This window comes from Natrix helvetica, assembly GCF_964273705.1.
Source record: "Natrix helvetica genome assembly, chromosome: 2".
Taxonomy (NCBI): domain Eukaryota; kingdom Metazoa; phylum Chordata; class Lepidosauria; order Squamata; family Natricidae; genus Natrix; species Natrix helvetica.
The window spans coordinates 223763907-223787075 of NC_138552.1; the positions used below are offsets into that span (position 1 = coordinate 223763907).

The 23169-nt window shown below is 39.3% G+C and overlaps 1 long non-coding RNA gene across 2 annotated transcripts in view; it reads left to right on the top strand.

The window, feature by feature from the left end:
• LOC309387533 overlaps positions 1 to 23169 on the top strand; it is a 72169-nt gene that overhangs the window by 38382 nt on the left and 10618 nt on the right. Inside the window, exon 3 of one of the 2 annotated variants that reach the window (XR_014174618.1) lies at positions 6271 to 7899. The exons of the other annotated variant lie outside the window; for it this stretch is intronic. This is a non-coding gene — a long non-coding RNA (uncharacterized lncRNA). Of the gene's footprint in view, positions 1 to 6270; positions 7900 to 23169 lie in introns of those variants that run through there. 2 annotated transcript variants of the gene reach the window in all.

A 23169-nucleotide genomic window follows, 5' to 3' on the forward strand; every position in this document is an offset into this window, starting at 1 on the left:
TTCAAGCAGGTTTGACCTCTTTCTCTAGATGTGCTTTAGATGGAACAGAGGAAGCTACCTTACATAATTCAAGCCTGTGGTCCATTTAGACCCACACTATAAACACACGCTGTCAGCAGCTCTCCAGGTTTCAAACAAGAGTCTTTTCTTGCCGTGTCAAGATGCCAGGGACTGAAACTAGCATGTTCTGCATGTAAAGCATTTGCCACAAAAGAATGAGATAGACAGCATTCCATTTCAACAATTTTCCTGGCATTGAAAACAAAAGGCTTCACCCTTGTTTGGTTCCGTATCTTTCTCACCACCACTTCCTTGGGGAATGGAGTCTGTATTTGCTTTAAAATAGGATATATCTTCAATGTTAGTTACTGATTTCCCATATGCTATCATTTGGTTTCTTCATTAGTTCTATAAAAAGATCTGGCCTTCTTTAATGTCCCTCCTTATTTGTTTTCTTTCACTAGGATTCTTTTGTGGATAATGTATTGTCAATTCTATCGATTTCAACAGGTTAGAAGCAATTGCAGGATGCATTTAGACAAATCGTTTTGTTCATTCACTATACAATATTATGTCTCTATGTTGCCAAGCTCTTTGTAGAATCTGGATAAAATATACAAGCTTACTCTCTACAATCACTCCAATATTAAAACTTGTTAAGACAGACACAAAATTTCACAAAACCTTTGAAAATATATCATGTCCTTGATATAGACCCATTTGTTGTCTTTTTATTGCTAGTGATCAATATTTATTCCTTCCCTTTAATAATTTAGAGGGGGTACTATTCCCCTGAGAAATGTCAGCAGACTTGCCCTTTCGGGATGGTCCAGCTCTAGTGTTGCTTCTGGCAGCTCAGATAGTTGCTACAACCAAGAATGCCATTTTGAGATAGGTTCTCTTTTTGGACTGGTGTATCACTTAGAATTCTTCTGTGGAAAGATGCATCTTATCACAGTCATGTACATACCTTGCTTGCCTTCCGGTTACTGCTGTCAGATGCTTTACATGATGCTGCTCGGGGTTGAGGGAATCAATTGTCGAAATTGCAGTTGATTCAGATTACATCTACCAAATGGATCTCTTTGTTGTGCTTTTTGCTAAATTACACTATGCTAGTTGTAGGTTAAATATAGTGGCTGTTAAATAATTCCAGGATCCAGACAAATGTGGATAATATTAAGTATAGCATAGTTTGGGTGCAAAGTCCTAGCCCACAGCTAGATGGGAGAATAAACATAGTTAATATTTTCAGCAATTCTTTGCTGCCATCAAGTGGTCCAGTCATACTTTTATTATAGCCCCTGATAATAACTAATAAATTCTAAATGTTTGAAGTACAGAATATTCAAAATGTGCCTCTTTCCCTTCCTACTGTATAGGAATCCCTTTATACATTGAATTAATTTTCAGTTTCTGTGTTCCATGTTCCATCATCTGGGAAAATTCACTTGATGTAAATACAGGGCAGAACCTTTCCTGCCAACAGTATTGTTTAAAAAATATGAGAATGAATGCCTAACAAAGGTTGTAAAACATTTCAAGCATTGTGTTTATTAACTAGGAGAGTGATTTATTTGATAAATAACTTTTGTGATATAAGCTTCTGTAGGAGAATTTATTTAATTCTTTATGGTGGAAAAATATAAATATGCCTCATTAAGAAAAATAGTACAACGTCTTGTGAGGCATTCATATTTCTGTATAACAAATTCTTTTTCAATCCATGCCTTATTAGTTTGTATTATTAGAGGTGTAAACATTATAAATATTCATATGCCTGCATAGTTAGAGGAAGGGGAAAAACATGGGGACCAGGCAAATATATATTCTATAGTAATCTGAAGAACATGATACAAACTAACAAGGCATGGCTTTTAAAAGACTTTGTTATACAAATAATTGTGCCAGTTTTGGACTGATTGTATTGTTCATCCAAATTCTGTAGTAATGAGCTTCTTTCTGGTCAGGATCATCTGTTTTTTGAAGAAATATTTGCCAATGCATTTTGTTGTGTTTGTTTTCAGGTTTGCATTGATAAATAGTTTAGGAATCGCTTGAATCAATGGAAAGATTAAAATCATAACAGAATTTTTTTTAAAGGATTATGCCATATTACTTTATAGGGCATTATTCTACTAGGATCTGGGACCTATGCCAGTTCCAGAAAACCTAATGTTATTGGCTTTGATGAGGCCACTCCAATGCTTGAATTACTTATTCATAGTTCATAGCTTTGTTCAATTAGTATCTCAATTCTGTGATATTTGCAAGCTTTCCTCTAAGTATATATTTAACCACAGCCAGTTTAATGAACGTATGGCAACCACAGTTTATCTTCAAAGTGCTTTGGAGTATGTATTTTTTTGTGAATTCTTAATTTTCTCTGTAACAGCAAGCAAGCAGTTTTAATTAACCTGATATAACTATCTACCACCTTCAGTTTCCATAATCACTATTTCCAGCATGGGTTAATATCTCCACTGTACTCATATGCATGTATTGAAAGATGAAAATTTTCTATTCTTTAATTCCTCTGTATCCTGAAACTAAATTCATTATTTTATGGCTGCAATTATATGCTAACTTACCTGGAAGTAAGCCTCATTCAATATAATGGGACATGTTTCAGAATAAATATGCATAGTTTTGAGGTTCCGTGGGATTTACTAGTAGAGTTTTCCAGTACATTCATATGTGTACAATTCCCATTATTCAGAGATATAGAAAGAGATTGTTTGGAACCAGTTATACTTACAGACCTAGCGTAGGCATAGCTTTAGCAATAAGGGCAATTCGCTATAGCTAAGTGTGATTGACTAGGCAGGGGGTATTTAAGAACTATATATGATCTAATGGGAAGACAGATGGCAGCTAACTTGGTTAAAAGTAGTTTACCCTGGGGAAAATGCCACAAAAAACAGTAATGGAAAAAGTGTGAGGCAGAACTCCATAAAAAGTTATATGCAGTTGCTAAGGGAGATCTTGTCTCTTGTCTCCCGGCACAACAATTTGAAAGAACAAAGATCCCGAGTTTCATTTAGCCATTTGGGCTGATAGCAACATTTCTAGAATTTCAACCCATAGTGAAAAGGGGGGGGGGGCATGGAGTGCATTAGGGATGATAACAAACTTATTATTTAAAACTGTATTTTTTTAGACAGAGATAGTTATCTGATGAATTTTCAGGTGGGGTGCCCTAATAGAAATATGGGAAGTGTTCTACACTAAATCAGACTATTAATCCAAGTGACACATATTGTTCATAGTGGATGTAATATCTCTTAAATTAGATCAGTTTACGGCATTTCCTATCTCCATCTTCTATATGCAAATCCGATATTCTAACCCAGGAAAATGACTCTTCCCTAAATCACAGGCATTTATGAAATTTTAGCATTCAAAAGGATTTTCAAGTCCAACCTTCTCCTTAGTGCAGGAATCCAAATTAAAGCATCCCTGACAAATGGTGGTCTAACCTACAGTATAGGAGGTTATTGCTTCTCTAAGAAATGATTACAGTACTGAACTGCACTAAAATTTAGGGAATTTTCCCAACATTCAGTTGGAATCCACTTTCATAATTTTATTGATGTTTTATTGTGTGGCATATTTGGGGGTATTTAAAAAGTACTATCATATCACCTTCCCAAAGCTAACTGTTCCCAGTATTTTCTCTCTCTCATCATATGATTTAGTTCTAATTCCCAATTAATCCTTGTTTGCATCGTTCTCAAAGGTTTTCAGGAAGAATAAACTAAGAATAAACATAATAGTGTCCTGAAGATGAGATAGGATTGGCATACAGCCGTGATGGCGAACCTATGGCACACGTGCCGGAAGTGACATGCAGAGCTGTCGCCCGTTACTCTTCCAGGTTCCGGTGTGTCAGCCAGCTGATCTTCACATGCACAGGAGTGCCGCAAACCAGAAGAGCAGCCCAGTGCGTATGCACACACCGGGAAGATGATATCCTGTTTTCCGGCATGCACATGCGCACCAGGCATCTGGTCTTCACTCATGCATGTGCACCAGATGCACTGGAAACCAGAAGATCATCTTCCCAGCGCACGCATGCACAACAGGCAGCTGCTCTTCTGGTTTCTGGTGTGTGCACACGCTCCCATTACAGCACTCGGTGCCAAAAGAGGAACTTAGCTCTATGATTTGATAGCTATATCTAAAAATGAGATAAGATTTAAAAATCCCTGCTGACTCCTAGCAGTTTTCAAGATGCTTTCTGATCAATCTCTTTATGAGCTGGTCTGGAATATTTCCAGGAAGGAACATTAGACTGACTGGTCTTTATTGCTTCAAGATTCTCCTTTCTCCTGTTCGGGAAGATAGGAGCAGTAGTTTTTCTTTTGCATCTATCTGACATATTATCTGTTTTCCAGATCATCAGCAAATCCCTTCAAAATCTTAGGATGCATTTTATCTGGGCCCAGAAATTTGAATATACTAGAAGTAAATTGGTATTCTTTGACAATTATTCTATGAACCTGAAATTTCAATTCCATGCTCTTCATTCTGCTTTTCACAATTGCCTAGTAAAACACAAGCTTTCTATGCAGACAAGATTAATTTAACAGGTTAGCTTAATTTAACAATTAGTTAACAATCCGGGTCCCACAAATATTAGTTTTGCATTTCTTTCTTCATCAAGCAATATATTTTTCTCTCATCCTTTTATTTTTAATATATTAAAACAAGTGGATGTCTTTGTTCTTGTTCTTTACTATTCAGCTTGTTCTGAGCATTCTCTAACTACATAATTCAAGGCTACCTATATGTATTGTTTCTTGATGGTCTATTCTTTTCACCAACTGTGTCTCCTTTATTGTCTTCAAATCATTAATTTGACATGTACTCATACTGGTGGTTCTGTGTTTCTTTTTTTCATCAGAACTGTTTGCAGTTGTATAAACAATTGTGTCACCTTTTCAAGGAGCTCCCATTCATCTTGAAAATTTTTCTTATAAATAATTCCTGCTGTAGTGCTTGAATTACAGCTATACCAATAGAGTATTGTTCAACCTATGCTTAAACTCATCTAGTGAGAAAGCACTTACTACTTCTCTAGATATATTTCTTTAGGTTCTCCTGCTGAATTGTTCTTCCTATTAGGGAGGTATTTATTTATTAATTAAATTTATGTGCCACTGATCTCATTGTTGAAATGATTGTGAGCGACTTACATTTCTAACTTTCAAACAGAATTTGCTCTTTTAACTTAACTCTTTTATTGTGTGTCTTGCATTTTACAATGAAGTGCGCATCTTAAACTTCTTATGTATATTATTGCACACCTTCAACTATTTTAGGAATGATATCATATGCTAAAACTCTTCCCTTCTTTTCAAGGCTGTATATACCGTACCTATTCTCAATGTAGGAGTTAGTTTTCATTCTGCCTGTCATTCTTGCTATTATTTGAGCCACATTCTGTTTAGATCATTTTGAAATGTGCTCAGAACAGATAGACAACTTTAGATGTAGTGCTGAAGAGATGAAAACTATTCTCTCCTATGAATTGAAAATTATATATCTAATGAGGCAGTTTAAAATGCATTATAATTCCAACACTTAAGCACTACAACTTTTAAGTGAAGACCTTCCTGGTTTAAATTTGTCTATTTTGTTAGAATAATTTCACAATTACAGAAATATCAATATTGGTGAAAAATCTTCATAATCATTAAAACATTTTCAAGCCTTATAACGTGCTGTAACTTTATTTCTACCCATCACCCACAATAATCTTTATAATCTTGGTGGAGTAGGAGCCAACGTCGCAACAATACGGACGTGCAATCTCGATGCTCCGAGACCGCAGCCAATACTTTTGTTGCTGGGTGGTCCAATCGGACCTAAACCATCCTGCAGAGACAGTGAACAGGAAGAATACGTCTTGCTGCTCTCAGGGACACTGCAAAGTCCCTGATCGATCCAAGAGAAGTTCTTCAAGCCAGTGACAAAAAAATCCAGCCATTAGGCTGATTAAGTCAGGGTGGCTCCAAAACAGAAGGATAGAGAAATTTAAATTTAAAAAGGTTAATTTAAATTTGAGAACAGAAGAAATAAGAGGCAGAATTAAGCTTTGAATGGTTTTGGACAGTGGGTTATCTTATTTTTTAAATGCTATGTTCATGGATGGAATTTATGCAAGCCTTTTAAAACAAATGGATTAAGTTTTCTTCTTCTATTGTTCTCTTTTATTATTATTCTTTGTAACCTATGGACTAAAATTCTCTTTCTTCATTACTGCAGGTGTTTTTCCCCTTTTCTTCTCTAACTCATTCAAGAATTTGACTTTTTTTTTAACTTGGAATATAAAAAATATACAAAAGGAAACAAAGGTAATTGTAACAACAGAGGGAAAGAAAAACATAGCTACTCGGAGGCTGGAGGTTTGTGTATTGGAAACAAAACACTTTTACTTTTCTCACTGATTATTGTGGCTTGGCACTTCATGGTCTCACTGTTTGTTTATAGAGAGTGATAAGAAGAAAAGCATACAGATGTTCCTTTGAAGTATATCTTTAACCAGAGAAAAGTGAAAATAAGACCTTATTGTGAATTTATGCTTAATCTTGTAAAAACGTTCCAAGCCAGAGCAGCAGTGTTTGTCAGCTGGAGATAATGGCACAATTTCAACAGCAGAAAGAAACTCTAAGCTTGCAAAAAATATTGTTAGAAATTCAGAAATTATCAAACACATTTGAGAGGACAGAGAAGAAGCTGAAAAACCTAGAGCATCTAACAGTAAAATATGATGAAGCAGTTGGAAATGTTTATCAAGTGAAAAAAGTGGAGGTTAGAGTCCTAAAAACCAAAGAGGAAAATGACTATAAAGAAATTAAATCTGCTGATATCTATGGTGATTGGTTTGTGTCTGGAAATGGAAAGAGTGGAACACTGAAAGAGGAATTAAATGGAGGGGAACTCTACCCCAGATGGCAAGATACAGAAGAAGAAAAAACAAAAGAATTTATGGATTTAAAGAGAGAAATGTTATTAGCAACATCATTGATAACATTACTGACAATTAAAGATAAGTTGATTAAGGAAACAGAAGAAGGGCATCGAAATTACATGAGAGACTTAATAAGTAATGAGTTGCTAAGGGGAGTCCATACAAATTTGATTAAGGAGATGATTAGAGGACTGATGCCACAAATGGCAGAAGACATAAGACTGTTGTGCTACTGGAAAGATACAGGTTGATAGATGGAAGTGCATAATCTAAAACTAGTTAAACTTAGTGAAATTTAGTGCCAATAGATATAGCCAAATAAATAATTGATAATGATAATAATGTATACATATGTATTGTTATGATGGTAATACTTGGATATGAATATTGAATGGTACCCATTAAAAGGAAGATTAGAAATCTTTTTGGTTATATATAAAGGCTAATAAAAAAAAACTAAGTTAAATTTAGTTAAGTTTTGATTATTAGGGGGGAAATTTTATGATACAAGGTACAGTCAAATAAAGGAGGGCTAATGATAACAAGGTATATATATGTATGGGTACAACATAAGGAAACTGGATGTACATTGTAAACAGTGATTTGGAAAGGAGGATTATAAAACTTTGTTATTAAATACTATGGATGTTTAGCTAGAATAGGCCATAAGGATTCAGTGTTATTGGAGGATTTTAGAAATAGCAAATGAAACGCCAGTATGTGGTTGGTTATGTTTTAAATCTTGGTATATTTTATGATGAAGGACGTTTAAACAATTATAGTCAAATTAAATGGAGGTATGATGATGGTAATATGTATAAATATCTGAGTTAAAATACTTGAGTTAATATGAATTATGGTTGATGTCTGTGGAAGAGATGAGGAAAGTATTTTGTAACCAACTGATACACTTTCTACAGTATGTAAAGAAGGAGGATTCCTTGTGTTGTGTTTGTTTTGAAAATAAAAAATAAAAAAAATCTTTAAAAAATCTTTATAATCTTTAGGAAGGGAAAAATTTCACTAAGGCAGAACTTGAACATGGTTTAATATGATCAGAATAATCTTGACAGAGCACATAATGACAAAAGTTGTGTTTCCAGATAGAAGATGGTTAAATAGATGTTAAGCAATTGTAGTTGTGATTTAGTAATGATTCCATCTTTTTAAAAAATGTAAGATAGAATCTACCGGCTAAAACTAATGAGCACAAAACTACATTGATTTGGCCCAGGGTGGACAAATAGAACATCTGGCATATTTGGCACCAATGACACAGCTGGCATTGTTGGAACCATTTCTGCAGAAGGTACAGATGCAGAAATGGGAGAATTGGTACAAACAGTGCAGATGGAACAGTTGGAACAGATGACAGTGGGCAGAGCTGGCGATGCTGGCACAGGTGTCATAACCTCAACAGCTGGCACAAGTTGTGACAATCCTGGGATTTCTTAGTGCAAGGCACATGTTCATTTTGGCTTTGGTTGCAGAGAGATAAGAGCATTTTATAATTAGTAAATGTGCCATTTGAAAAGGAACTCCCCCCATCCCTATCCTTAAGGACATCTACCTCCAACTGTTAAAGCTTGGAATGCAGAATATTTTTGCACATAATTTCCCAGAGAAAGCTGCAATTGATAAATACAGATTTAATAGAAGGCAATTAGACTTTTAAAATTCTCATACAGCTAATAATCATGGACAGGATTTCTTTATAAGAGTTCTATTGAAAAACATGTGTTCTATATCCTGATTGTGGAGATTAAAGCAAGCTTTGTCTTAATGCCAGAGCATGTTTACAATCAAATTGGTGGGTTATAGTTTCCTATACTCTCCTAAAGCACAGTGTTTAGTAATTAAATGGAGGCTGACAATCACTAATGTGAACACAACAGCATTTGATTCTTCTGCCAAAAACATGTTACCTGTTTGCTTGAAAATGGACTAGATGCTTCACTTCAATATGAAGAGAAGGTTTATTCTTTACTGTAGAAAAGTTATAATTTTTTATATTAAGAAAAGAGATTGTTCCTTTACAAGTTTACAAGTAACTCCTATGGTAGTAGGCTGAAGAAATAAAGTAGATGATAATATATGAAAGTTCTTAAAGTTTCATCCAAGTGTAACATATGGCCACCTAGGGGCTAGATCCAGACTTGGTTGGTGGTTGTTTACTTCTATTGATTTCAATGAGATTTACATTATTTAGGGAGAAAAATTCATGGTTAGCTTAAGGTGGATCCAGCCAGGCAAATCTAACACTTTTAAAAGATTGGACCCAGCGCATTTAGTAGGTGGATTCATTTAAAATGTATCTAAGCTTCATGGGATATTCTCACCAAAAAATCTCAAGAGGGCTTGAAGAAATTGCTTATTACTGCCTAGATTAAGGGTTTTCAACTTTTTTCAGGCTGTGGAATACATTACTTAAAAGAAAATTGGCTGTGTATGAATGGACTTTTTTGTTCTTTGCCTTTTGCTCTTGATCTCTCAGAGAATCCTAAGTGTCCACAATAAAATTAAAAAAAACCTCCGGCCTAGACAACCACCAATTTACAATGCATCCTATTTACACAAATATGTTTAATTATTACATTTATTAAATTTGTTTGCTGCCCATCTCACCATGTGCTGACTGGTAACAGTAGTAAGAGACAAAACAAAGACCTGATTTCAAAATAACAAAATAACAGAGTTGGAAGAGACCTTCCAAGCAGGAAATCCTATATTTCAGACAAATGGTTGTCCAATCTCTTCTTAAAACCGACTCTAGTTGGAGCACCTACAACTTCTGGAGGCAACTATAGATTATTTTTATATATTATGTTTTGACATCCACATCTAAAAGAGCTACAATAATTTAGTTGATCATGGGTTTCAAAAATATAGGTGATCATGAGAATTTTTGTATCTTTTTGCTGCTAACTACTGCTTGTCTGCATTTTGCAGTTAACAACAACTAATCAGAGCAGCATGTTCCCTCTCTATAATTATTGAAGAAATACACCACAGAATCAAAACACTATGTAAGATGTTATCCTTTCATTCTGCTCAGGCTGAATGAAGACTGAACAGCAAAAACACAGATATCAGATCCAATCAGACCAATAGTAAGTTCTCACTTATAGCTGGCATAGAGGTTTTGATGTTTTACAATGCATATGACCTTCCAGGGCCAACAGCATAATCTTCACATAACATATATAACAGAGGAATTCTATTATTCCATTATTATATTTACATAGTGCTTAATGCCTATATTTTATTTTCCATCCTCACAGCAGTACTGTATGAATCATGATCATTCCCAAAGTGCAGATTAATGAGATTACTCATCTTCCAGACCAACATCGTAAAAGACTATCAAGTAAACTCCAAAACAGATTTTAGACACTTTTTCCATGACAAAAAGAAAACCAACAACATTTAGGGGGGGGGAGGGACGACCCTGGGCCTACCTATGTTTTTTCTGTCATAGTTGGAAGGTCTCTCAATAATTTATTCTGTTATATAAGCAAAGAGTGATTTTTACAGAACTTTACTGAGATGGAATAGCGCAAATAGCTCTTTCAAATCAATAAAAAAAAAGTTTGGCATTGGGCGCAGCAAACATCTGAAGAAATTTCATGCAGGCATTGAAACCCAGCATAGACTCTGGTAAAGATTAGTAGAATTTATTTATCTAATGAATGAAAAGATAGGATAGCAGATAGGTCAGGAATATTACCCTAATCACATTCCCCAGCTAATTAGGGTGCTGCCTCTTCTTCACCAAGCTGTATAATGTACAGAAGCAACAGTCTTTGTTACTAGTTGTGAAACACAGTGAATAACAAAGTTCTCAAAGTCAGATTTAGTTCAATAACTCTCACAATGACATTTGCATTTCAGCAAGTCAGTCAACTTCTGGAATGTGCTAGGTTTGGCATTATTATCCCTTTTAGCAACTGCAGATATAAACTCATCCCCCTCCCTTTCCATACATATATCCAGAAAGACAAACGCCAGTGGGTGAGTTCTATGTAGCAGCTGCTACTGAATGTCTCAGGTTGGAAAAAAACTATGTCTTTAGTTTCAAATAAACTAGCACATGCCAGTAAATGTTTGCTACTGCTTATTTATCCTATTGGCAATTTTGTTTTTAACAACTTGCTCTATATTCACCCTTGGATTTTTATAGCACATACATCCTATTTGGTGCTGTTGGTGGTAAAAAGTAGCAGTTAGGTTCAATAAACCCTGGTCATAAATGACCTAATTTTCCAGCAAATTTGTGAGCAGAGAAATTGGGTGTGCTGGAGAAGGAGATATACTTTAACATTAGGACTTTACTCCTTTGGGATTTAATAGTAGTATTGGAAGCCATTGGATAGAATTAAAACATTGTAGTCCACTGGAGAGATAATTGTCAAAACAGATAAATTATTCACTCACTTCAGAACTAAATGAGAATACGAAAATCAGAGTCTACCCATGAGAATTTTCCAAAATTCTCTACTTTAAGATCTTATATAGAACAAAATCACTTCCTTGAAATGAAATGATAACTAATGGAAAGCAATGTAGGAAAAAAAATTTCTGTCCAGTGGTAAGATTCAAAGGAGGTAGATAATTTTAGTAATGAAAGAAAACATTAGCTTTTTAGCCTGGCCTTTCTAACGGTGTATTCTTATGGCAGCAATATATAATAAATGTTGACTATGGCTTGATCTTTCAAAGTTCTTGAGTCCCCAAGAGCCTTGCTTGCTAATATTCAGAAATAAACACAGTCCTTCTAATACTGCCCTAACAATAACAAGTAATCCTAACAATAACAAGTAGACATCCAGGATTATTAAAATATCCAGCCATATTCCAATGTGATAATATAGAGATATTAAATATACAAAAATGCTAAAACAATATTTTAAGGAAAGAAAACTGACAATGATAAAAAATGGTGTAGGGTCTGCTTGTGTGTGTGTGTGTGTGTGTGTGTGTGTGTGTGTGTGTGTGTGTGTGTGGACTAGATGACCTACAAGGTCCCGACTCCCTTCTAATTGTTAATCTGTATCATTCATGATTGTAGTGGTAGCAAAGTAGAGTTTTTTCTTAAAGTCATTTTCCGCCAAGGGGAAATGGACAGACCAGACTAAATTAGAGCTTCCCCATAAGTAAACCCAGTAATTTTGGGGGAACTAGGAAGTGTGCCTTCCTGGTAATGGCTCCTGCTCTCAGAATGAGGTCTCCCTTAAGATCCAGTCATCTCCCATCTTGATGGTATTATGAAAGGCCGTAAAGACTTGGTTAGTCTCCCAGGCCTTGAGAGAGAGCAAGTGAAACCCCGTGTTGTTGTGTTTCATATAGGTCGCATAAGTGCATATGCTTTTGTATTAGTTATACAATTTTATTTATTTCTTTTATTGTACTTAGTTTTCATTGTGTTTAGATTTTGTTTTTATATTGTAAGCCACTCAAAGTTGGTTAAAGTTGGGCATTGTTAAAACTGAGTCAAATATATAGGATTGACTGAATGACTGACAGATTGATTTGATTTGTTTGCTGCCTATCTCCCCTACTATTCCATTTAGCAATGAATATGGGCATGATTTAACTGAGAACTGTTAAAGAAACAGTGTTCTTGTCATGCCCCAGCATATAATTTCTGTATATACTATTGGTGTTCTCTAGTGCCTGGGGGCCAAATACCAATGTGTATTGTTTGGAAGCTATCCCGGCCCCTTTATCCATCAACCCTCACTCCCAGAACAAGGGCATCCTGGGAAGCCAGACTCCATTTCCTTTAGCATTTGGAAGGAAACTGAAGCACCAGGAAGAATCCAACCTAATCCATAGCACATGTTCACCTGAGGACAATAATCCAGTAGGTCAACACCACAATATTTCCCCTTAACGTACTTTTAATTGGGAATATATTTCAAAAATTATGAGAAGAGGGAAATATAAGCAAATTGTTCTGCTGAGGAATTCACCTTACCCATTTTTCAGAATTATTGAGGCCCTTTGCATATATGGACCTAAAGTTAGCATCTGTTCCTTAACCCAATGGCATCATGTGGCCTGCAGGGGAGTTGTGAAACTGAGTTGACAGAGACTAAATTCCTGCTCTAGAGGAAACATTGCAAAAGTATTTTTGCAGCGTTTTCTTTGTTGCTGTAGGACATTAGAAGGAACTCTTGCCGTATCTCTGGGAATTCTGCCCCATGTCTGTCAGTTCTACACGAGCAAGCCAAAGGGTGGTTTGTTCTACTTTCCCCCAATATTGTCTCCCACTGTGAAATGAAACAGTAACCCTAACTCTAACCTATTTCCTCGATGGCTCTTCCATCCTCCTGTTTTCTCATCCATCCAAGCAGGGAGACAGCAACAAAGACACCAACATGATATGAAACAGCAGCACAAGATAGGTGAGGTAGAGTAAGTGATTTTGTGCAAGTGTTTGGTGAGTTGTTTAGCAACCAGAACTTAATTCATATAAATAAAATATAAATAAAAGCAAGAAGAATTTCTCCAAGAGGAGGGATTACTATTAAACTAATATGAATCTACATGTTAGTGAGCAAATTTACATAGAGGCTGCAAAATTGGACCAGGAAAGTCCCAAATAAGCATTTTCTTCCTTTGTTTGTTGCTAAAAGGTCTGATCCAAGGAACACCATTCTTAGGATTATAATAGAGAAAAAGGATAACATTCATTTAATGTTAAAAGTGCTACATTCTCACATTTATCAGCAGCAAAAGCAAAATGGATCAGGCTAATACCAAGAATAACAACAGGGTAGATTCAAAAGTATAGTGCTCACTTACAATTTTCAGAAAAATCAAACGTTCTCAAACATACCATCCACCGTGGTGAATGAATGACCTTTCTTTGTTACTCTAAAACTTTCCTCTCCTTAAAACCTTCCCGAAAACAGCAGCCTGTCCATTTTGAATAAGGAAATAAGAATCAGACAAAGAAAGCAAAATAGCTGCAATAAATACGTGAAGCAAGATTTCAGCTTTTGATTTGTATCGGTTAAGAAGTTTCCAGCCACTCCAGAGTTTATGTTGTGAAACAAAGATTTCTTTGTGGGGTTAGCGAGCATAGATTTCCCTAGCAGCTGGCGCTGGAGGTAAAATAACTCTTCTGCCAGTTGTGGCCTACTTCACAGATGTCCTTTTGTTTCCCCTTTCACAGTAGCCACAATTTTCGCTTGAAGTTTCCACTCCTTTTCTCTTCTCTAATGTAGGCAAACATATGCTAAAACTCAAACTCATACAAGCCTGAACTATTTCGCTAGAACTGGGTGTCGAAAAAATAGTGGTAGAAAACTTAACCTCCCCCGTAAATTAACAGTTTGGTTGTAGTCTGTAAAAAAAAAAAAAAACAAGGGGAACTGATTAACCAAACAGCTTTTATTTTCTGCTGGACAGAAAAGAAGCAAAAAGAAATGTGTGGGGTTGGAGATCAATCAGGCCAAGCACGTATTTTAAAGTTGCTGGCATATGCAAGCCCTACATAGAGAAAGAGTTTATTTATACATTGGGGGAGGGGATCTTAAGTCTAATAAGAGTACCCATTTAACATATTATGGATGGAAATATCTGCAGCTCTGGTACCAGCTTTTAATATGTAATGCCATGTGGATTTGTTAAGTGTGATGAGTCTACCACTGATGCATATCTATGGTAATGTGCAGGTAGTCCCAATGGATCTGGAAACTCACCGTATTCAAGTGCCTTTCAGTAGGAAGCCAGACCCCCGGGAGGGGGGGAGTTGAGGTAATAACCGTCCTGTCAACTGATTGCTATAAAACACTTTTAAGACCTCCATAGTTATTTGGCTGACAAGTGTTTCCATTTAGAAGGTGGTATGGAAGATTTTGTGTGTGTGTATGTGTGTTTGGTTTTTGTTTTACTGATAAATCTCTTTTTTTCAGTGTTATTTTTGGTAGGGAGAGAAATAATATTTTAGAACTGCCAAATATCCCAAACAACATGTACAGATGGGTGGTTCTGCAGCTGGAAGCTTTAACTTTGTAGTATTTATTTAAAATATGAAAGCCAGCCCACCAAGGCTAAAACAGAGTGGGCAAAATTCACAATGTTTTGGCTCTTAAGCAAATAGCATTTGAACTTGGGGCTTTTTTTCCTCCCTGCTGAAATGTAATTTTATGCAGATGAGCTTTGCACAAAATTCATTAAATATCCTGGTGCAATTTTCATATTTTTGTAAGGGATCTGCATAAGCACCAATTAGATCTAAAAGAATGCTATTGTGGAAATTGCAGTGCTTATTGTTCAAGCAATCTTATATTCCGCATCTGCTTCTCTCTAATGATTATATAGGTGCATGCCGTTCAAATGCCAGCTTGCTGGCATTAGTTTATTTAAAACAGCACTGAATTTGATGAGGCAGACGTTTAAATATTGCGGGATTTCCTGCAGGAAAACTGTAAAGTAAAAACAAGTTGCAAGAAAAAAATTGTCATTCTGATAATTATTCCCAAACTGAAAATGCTCATTTGGATCAAAATTCCAACTGTTTATCATGAAATGAAGGAAAGTATGGCATGAACTCTATTTCTTTGCATACCCTTTCTTCACACAAGATAACATATTAGCATTGTTTGCAGTGCTGTGTATTTTCGTGCAACTAAAGGAATGTTAAAGTCTGGCGTTTGGATACGCTATCTACTCTAATTCTGAAAACTGTGTTAAATACAGCATGAAGGTCTTAATCCATAACAGTCCCAGCCAAGTTGTATTTCTGGATACAGGATTTCAGACCAACGAATTTCAAAAAGGATAACAAGAGCATGGAATTAGAGTGGTATTTCTACAAGAAAGGTTTCAATCCCAAAGCATACTTGGACGCAAGTCCACTAATCTAAGCATAATCTAAGCATAAGATGTAAGAGGTCATTAACAGGGCTATATCCCAGGGCATAGAGGTGGGCATGCTGCAGGGGGGCAAGCGCCTGCACAAGACCCGACATCTCCAGCCCCATGATACCCCTAGGGAGGCGTCCTTGACCCAGCCTTCTCAGTCTCCACATTCCTCTCTGGCCAGTGAGGATTCTAACTGGGAAGAGGAGGACATCCTACCTAGGCTGGAGCCTGAGTTTTCAGGGGACGAAGGTGTTGCCTCCGAAAAGCCTGTCTTTTCAGGTTTATTTAAGCTTGCGAACTTCAAAACCACCTTGAATAAGGCAACGGTCTCAACCCACTTGGGGTCTTACCCCCACCCACCCACCCAGATCAGGCAACTAACGATCCTGATGATCTATCTGGAGACCTCTTTGAGGAGCCTGTGTCAGCCCAAGAGATAGTGCCAGTTCCTAAGCTTTTTCTGAATGTGGTTCAAAAGCAATGGACGCAACCGGCCACCCTTGCTATTCCCAGTAGCAACAATAAGAAGTTGTACACGGTAGATGCCAGTCTGGAAGTCTTGCTTAAATTACCTCCCATTGATCCTCCTGTGGCAGCTCTTACCTCATCCTCGATACTCCCCCCTGATTTACTGGAGGGACTCAAGGCAGAGGACAAGAAAACAGAGAATGCCTGCCATAAAACGCACCATAAAACTGCTTGGGCAATTAAAACGTCTGCCTCTGCATCCTTCCATTCTAGGACCGCCCTTCTCTGGTTGAGACAGTTGCTCACCAAACTTCCAGCCGGAGATACCAAACTAAGGCAGGATGTCAATAAGATTATGGCAGCTACTGAGTATACCGCCGACACCACCCTGAGCGGGACCAAGTTTGCATCCAGGGCCTTCGCATCAAATGTCACTATCCGTTGCCTCTTGTGGCTCAGGCATTGGAACGTCAATATGCGTTCCAAGTGGAAGCTTGTTTCTGCCCCCTTTAAAGAGGACAAGCTTTTCAGGGAGGTCCTGGACCCGGTAAAAAACAAGGACAAAAAGAAGGTAATGCCATAGGTCACCAAGAAATCTGGCCGGAAGGGCTCCAACTCTTACAGGAGGCAGCCCTTTCGGAATGCGGAGTCTTCCACCAGCTCCGCTTCTTTCCATCAGCCTACTCGCAGCAGGCTGACAGGTCCCAGGACCGTCAACCATTTCGCAACAGAGGTCGCCAGCAGAATTTCTCCAGGTGTCCCTTTCGAGGAGGGTCTGGTTCCCAACCTTTCAAAAGATATAAGTGACCACCACCGAACAGCTCCCATAGGAGGGCGTCTTCAGTTGTTCCATGCCCAATAGGAGCAGATCAAGTCTGACCAGTGGGTCCTACAGACAATCCACTTGGGTCTGACCTTAGAATTTCTCTCCCCTCCCCCCCAACACTTCATCCGCTGTCCCACTCCCTCATGTCCCGTCAAAAAGACTCTCATGGAACAGGAGATCTGGCATCTCAGGGACATCAGAGCCATAGAACTGGTTTCACAGGTCAGGTAGGAACAGGGTTTTACTCCATTCTGTTCCTAGTCCCCAAAGGCTCCGGGAGGTGGAGGGGAATCCTAGATCTAAAAAGATTAAATTATCACATAACTTACCAGAGATTCAAGATGCAGTCCCTGCAGTCCATCCTGGGCTGCATCAGGCCAGGAGACATCTTAACTTCCATAGATCTCAAAGAGGCCTACCTCCACATCCCGAGTCGCAAAGCTCACCGCAGGTTCCTGGGATTTGTTTATGCCGGCCGTCACTACCAGTACTGGACCTTGCCGTTTGGCCTGTCATTGGCCCCCAGGATGTTTACAAAGATCCTTGCAGCAGTGGCAGCCTTCCTCAGATCTCGTCCAGTGCGGCTCCATTGTTACCTAGACAATGTCTTCAATCCAGTCATCATCACCACAGCAGGCAATTCAAGACCTGAGGTACACCATGAAGGTCCTTCAGGACCATGGCTTCTCCGTAAATTTTGAGAAAAGTCATCTTCAACCAACGACCAAGTTGCAACACCTGGGCGCCATCATCAACACTGTCACCTGCCAGGTCTTCCTGTCCCCAGAGAGGGTAGTGAGCCTCAAAGAAAGGGGTCCTACAGGTGCAGCGGTCCCCGCACGCCAAGGTCGTGCAGTTGTCGCAACTCCTGGGGAAGATAATATTGTGCCTGGCCATCATTCCATGGGCAAGACTCCATTCTCATCCCTTGCAGTGGCTCCTGCTGCCCTACCAGAGGGCCAACGAGAGCAATTCGATGAGGTTGGTGCTGGTCTCCCCGAAGGTACGTCGATCCCTCAAGTGGTGGCTGTCTCCAGCCCTGGCGAGGGCCACCTCATGGCCCGTCTCACCGTCACGACGGATGCCAGCCTTTATGGCTGGGGAGCCCACCTCCGCAATCAACTTGCACAGGGCACATGGTCTTCAGCCGAAGCCTCTCACAGCATCAATTGGCTGGAGCTGAGAGCAGTCAGATTGGCCCTCATCCATTTCCGCCTCAACATACAGGGACATCACTTGAGAGTGCTAACAGACAATGTAGTGACAAAGGCGCACATCAACCACCAGGGCGGCACTCACTCCAGATCCCTAATGACTGGGTCGGTGTGCGGAGAAGCATCTCCAATCGATGCAGACAGAGCACATCTCCAGAGTAAGCAACATCCAGGTGGACTGGCTGAGCAGGGCCATGGTCAACCACTCGGAAGGGTGACTATTCCAACGCCTGTCCCAGAGGTTCGGCTGGCCGCTGGTCAACCTGTTCGCCACCCCGGCCAACAAGCACCTTCCCAGGTTTTTCACAAGGTTTCACGATCCGCAAGCCGAAGGAGTCAACGCCTTGCACTGCCCATGGCCGTGGGGACTGTTATATGCATTCCTGCCATTGCCTCTCCTTCCCAGAGTCATCCAGAAGATCCTGTTGAAGGAAGCGGAGGTCTTGCTTGTGGCACCGTTCTGGCCCAGGAGAACCTGGTTTGCCGATCTGGTGAGTCTCTCCATCAACCCTCCTTGGTGGATCACTCCGCACTAGATTTCTCTCAGCCAGGGGGCTCTTCAATATCCAGAGCCCCAGTGGCTACAGCTGGCCATCTGGCACTTGAGAGGGATCTCCTGAGCAGGGGCAGTCTCTCTACCAAAGTCATCCACACCATCCAGGCGGCCCTCCACGACCTGGATCTATGATGCCACCTGGAGGTTGTTAGACGCTTGGTGCACCTCTCGTGACATCTCAGCAACTTCAGCCACGATTCCCATCATCTTGGACTTCTTGCAAGATGGACTTGACAAAGGCCTGGTGTCCAACACTCTACGACGTCAGGTGGCCGCAATTTCCACGATATTTGCTCCTGATGAACACTCCTCCCTTGGGCGTCATCCTATTATCTGTAGCTTTCTGAGGGGCACAACAATCTGAGGTCCACGGTGGTCTACAGATACTCAACATTGTCCTCCGCACCTTGATCGGTCCTCCATTTGAACCACTTCAGTCGGCCAGCCTTAAACATTTGACCTTTAAGACTGCCTTTTTGATCGCCATCACTTCTGCGCGGCGTATCTCAGAGCTGGCAGCCCTATCGGTTTGGGAGGACTTGTGTTTGATACAACAGGACAGGGTGGTCCTCAGGCTGGACCTAACATTCATCCCTAAGATCAACTCCTGGTTTCACCGGGCCCAGGAGGTCGTTCTCCTGGATTTTTGTCTGCATCCAAGGCACCCGAGGGAGAAGCGTTGGCACATGCTCGATGTCCGTAGGAGGCTCCACAAATATGTCAAGCACACGGTTGTGTTTCGTCATTCCGAATCACTCTTCGTTTCTTTCCAACCAGCCTCCCAGGGCCGCAAGGTTTCCTCCTCTACTATCAGATGGTGGTTGAGAGCCTGCATTACCCTCGCTCACGTTCTGCAGTCCAAACCTGTGCCTAGCCATATCACGGCACATTCTACTAGGATTGTCACCACCGGCCTGGGCGACGCAGGTGCCGATCGAGGAGATTTGCAGGGCGGCTACTTGGACTTCATTATCTCCGTTTGTTCAGAATTACAAGTTGGACAAGTTTGCCTCAGCGGAAGGGGCTTTTGGGAGGCGAGGTCTTCAGGGCATTCATACCAGTGGAGAGACCCTGAATGCGACTTCTTCTCGCCCTAGTGACATTTAGCTTGGGTATGTCCCTTGCTTGGAGTCTCCAGAGCAGCCCCCCGGAAAATGACCATTGTCTTACCTGAAGGGTCGTTTTCAGGGCGCTGCGAAGGAGAGTCCAACCCCACCCTGGGGTCTAGTTCCGCTGTTTTCCGTGCAGACTTCTGCAGTTCCAGTTGGATTGATTCTTAAATTAGATATGGTTCATTGACTTATTGTTGAACTTCTCAGCGCACAACACCTTCATTGAAAAAATCTGAAGATAGTCAGCACCAGAGGCATGGCTTAAAGTTTCAATTCAGTTCTGGGCAGATTGGCTGTATTTAACCCTTGCTTGGACTCTCCTTCGCAGCGCCCTGAAAACGACCCTTCAGATAAGACAATGGTCATTCTTGACATAATATGATAGGTGATATTTAAAACATTTTTCTGGCAAAGATATTTACTTTTTCCTCTTCAGTAAGAATTGAATCAATCAGCAATTATGCCTCACAGTGACTCTCTGCTATCTAGAGATGGAGAAATGTTTTAACAAAGGGATAGGATTTGTATGTATTGCAATGAAATAAAAGAAGAAAGATTGATTTTCTATTTTTCATTGATCTGAAAAATTCAAAGTGTGGAATCTTTGATTAAGGAATCCCTTTATTAAAACTAACCCATAATTCTTTAGTAGTTGAGATGGTTTGAAAAGCAGGCTATAAAGGAAGAAATTAAAAAGACCAAAGGCAGGTTATGATATTTACATTTTAGATTCAATCTAAATGTAGAGATTGTAAAATAAGCTTGTTATATAAATTTCATTACCGTACAATATAGTGCCATCAGCTTCTAACACAATTTTTATTAAACCAAATTAAAAGGTAGGAAAGCTAGTAAATCTGTAACCCTAAGCACACTAAGGAGCAGATGCACTATTAATTCCAAGTACATATTTTTGCAATTGAGGATTAACAATTACAATAATTGTTCTCAAATTTGTCCAAGTTGAAGCAAAGTTTCTCTCTCTCCTTACTTTTCTGGCCATCATTAAAATTGGCCAATGAAAACCTATAAACTTACCAAGTTAGGCTACATATCCATGAAGCTGCCAGCTTTAGTTCTCTAGACATTCAGTTTAGCTGCCATATGAAAGGCAGACTGGCTGGCCCCAAGCATAAGTCACTTTTGTATGTACCAGCCCATCTGCACTAGAAAGCTTTGCAAATCATAGTCTATCACAAGAATACTGAGGAAAAACTAGTGGAAGTTGAATTAATGGACTTGGAAACAGGAAATCTAAGTTTAAATACACTCGCTGTCATGGCAGCTTACTTGGTAATTTTGGGTGACTATTTCTCAGTCTAGCCTTTCTGACAGGGTTATACTAACGAGTAAAAATTGGGAGAGGGAATAGCATGCATACTGCCTTTACTGCTGAACCAAAGGTAGAACTCAATCCAAACTTTTATTATAGCCAGATACAAGTGGAATAGGTGAAAATGAAAATATATAAAGCTAAAAAGGAAAGAAATGAGTAGATGTTTTTAGAGTCAAGAAGAGGTAGATAGCGCATACAGTAGTGCACAACTGGGCTATCTGGAAAGAGATACCTAAACAATGATCAGGAGAACTGACAAGTAGAAGAAATTTATAAATAAAATATATAAGTCGTCTGGAATGCTGTGTAGAGAGGGTAATGAAAAAGCATGTAGCTCAAGGCCTTGACTCAGTTCTATCCACAAGGACAGATTTGTGCAAGGGACTCTTTTTTAGTGCACCCAAAACGCATCCTGCCTGGCCAAAGCAAACACCCAGTAACATTTTAGGATTTTGCAAAATGAAAGGTAAGAAGCTGGCACATACCCATTTGAAATGACCCCATGTGTTGGGTAGTTGGGAACCAGACTCAGATACTTGGGATTTTCAAATCCTGATGGGCAACAGTTCTCCAACAAGAGTCCTAGAAAGTGAAGCTTGCAAATAACTGAATAAAGATGAAATATGTATGTGATGAACAAATCAATGCATGGAAACTAGTCTGCTAGCTTATATTAATATATGCATATGCTCCCAGCAGACAAAAATATTATAGTATTGTTATACCTACTCACTACCCAGAGTGGTGCCGCATGTAACATTCAAGTAATACTAACCTTCCTCTTGTACCAAGTCCTGGATTTTAATAAGGAATCACCCTGAGGAAAAGTGTAATGGTGGCTCTGTTTACCTGAATTGGCCCAGAAAAAATAATGCTATCAACACTGATGTACAAGAAGTATCTGTCATGCTGGGAAGCCAGACCCCATTTCTTTTAGCATTTGGAAGGAAACAGAAGCACCAGAAAGAATCCAGCCTAATCCATGGCACATGTTCATCTGAGGACAAAAATCTACATCCCGTACACATAGCATTGCGAGTGAGATTTAGATTTATCTGTATTTGTTAATCGTTATGCTCAGCAACTGCTTATTTTGTATTTGACTTCTTACTGTACAGTATGTATTTCTATTTTTCCCAGTTTCGTCCATCCTGTTTCATATCCCAAAAGAATTATGCTAGCAGATGTGTGAAATGCAGAAACTGAAACAAAATCTTTATGGGAAAAGGGAGAAAATACAACATTCAAATAAAAATTAATTGTAAACCCAAAAAATGATTAGAATATGCCAGGTCAGCAAGGGATGGATCTGCCATGTTGTTGTGGCCCACCAATGGCAGCAGATTCGGACAGTGAGAAGGTTGGGGAGGAACATGGGCCAATCCTGGAGTCTGGGGAAGGCTGTGTCGGAGGCAGAGATGGGGCCAGGGCCATCTGACAGTTATCAGCTGCCTTCGGAGTCAGACATCAGTGAGGCAGACGAACAACGGGAGCCTATTCCCAATATGCACATGTGCAGAATTGCCAGATGAAGGAAACAACTAAGGAACAAGGATCAATTTGGGAGTAAGGCCACAGGTAGACAGTGAATGGCCCCTCCCATAGGGAATAAAAGAGGAGCAAAAGGGAGGGGTGTTTGCAGGAAACAATTAGTTCATTCCTGCATTCATGTCAAGTATTACCACGTCTGAAAGATATTGGCCTGGGCACTCTCCAAGCCTGATGAAGGTCGGTAATTGTGACCTAACTATCTTGAAAGACTGGGAGAGGAAAGACTTTGCCGGAGAGGCATTCACTGTAAATTAAA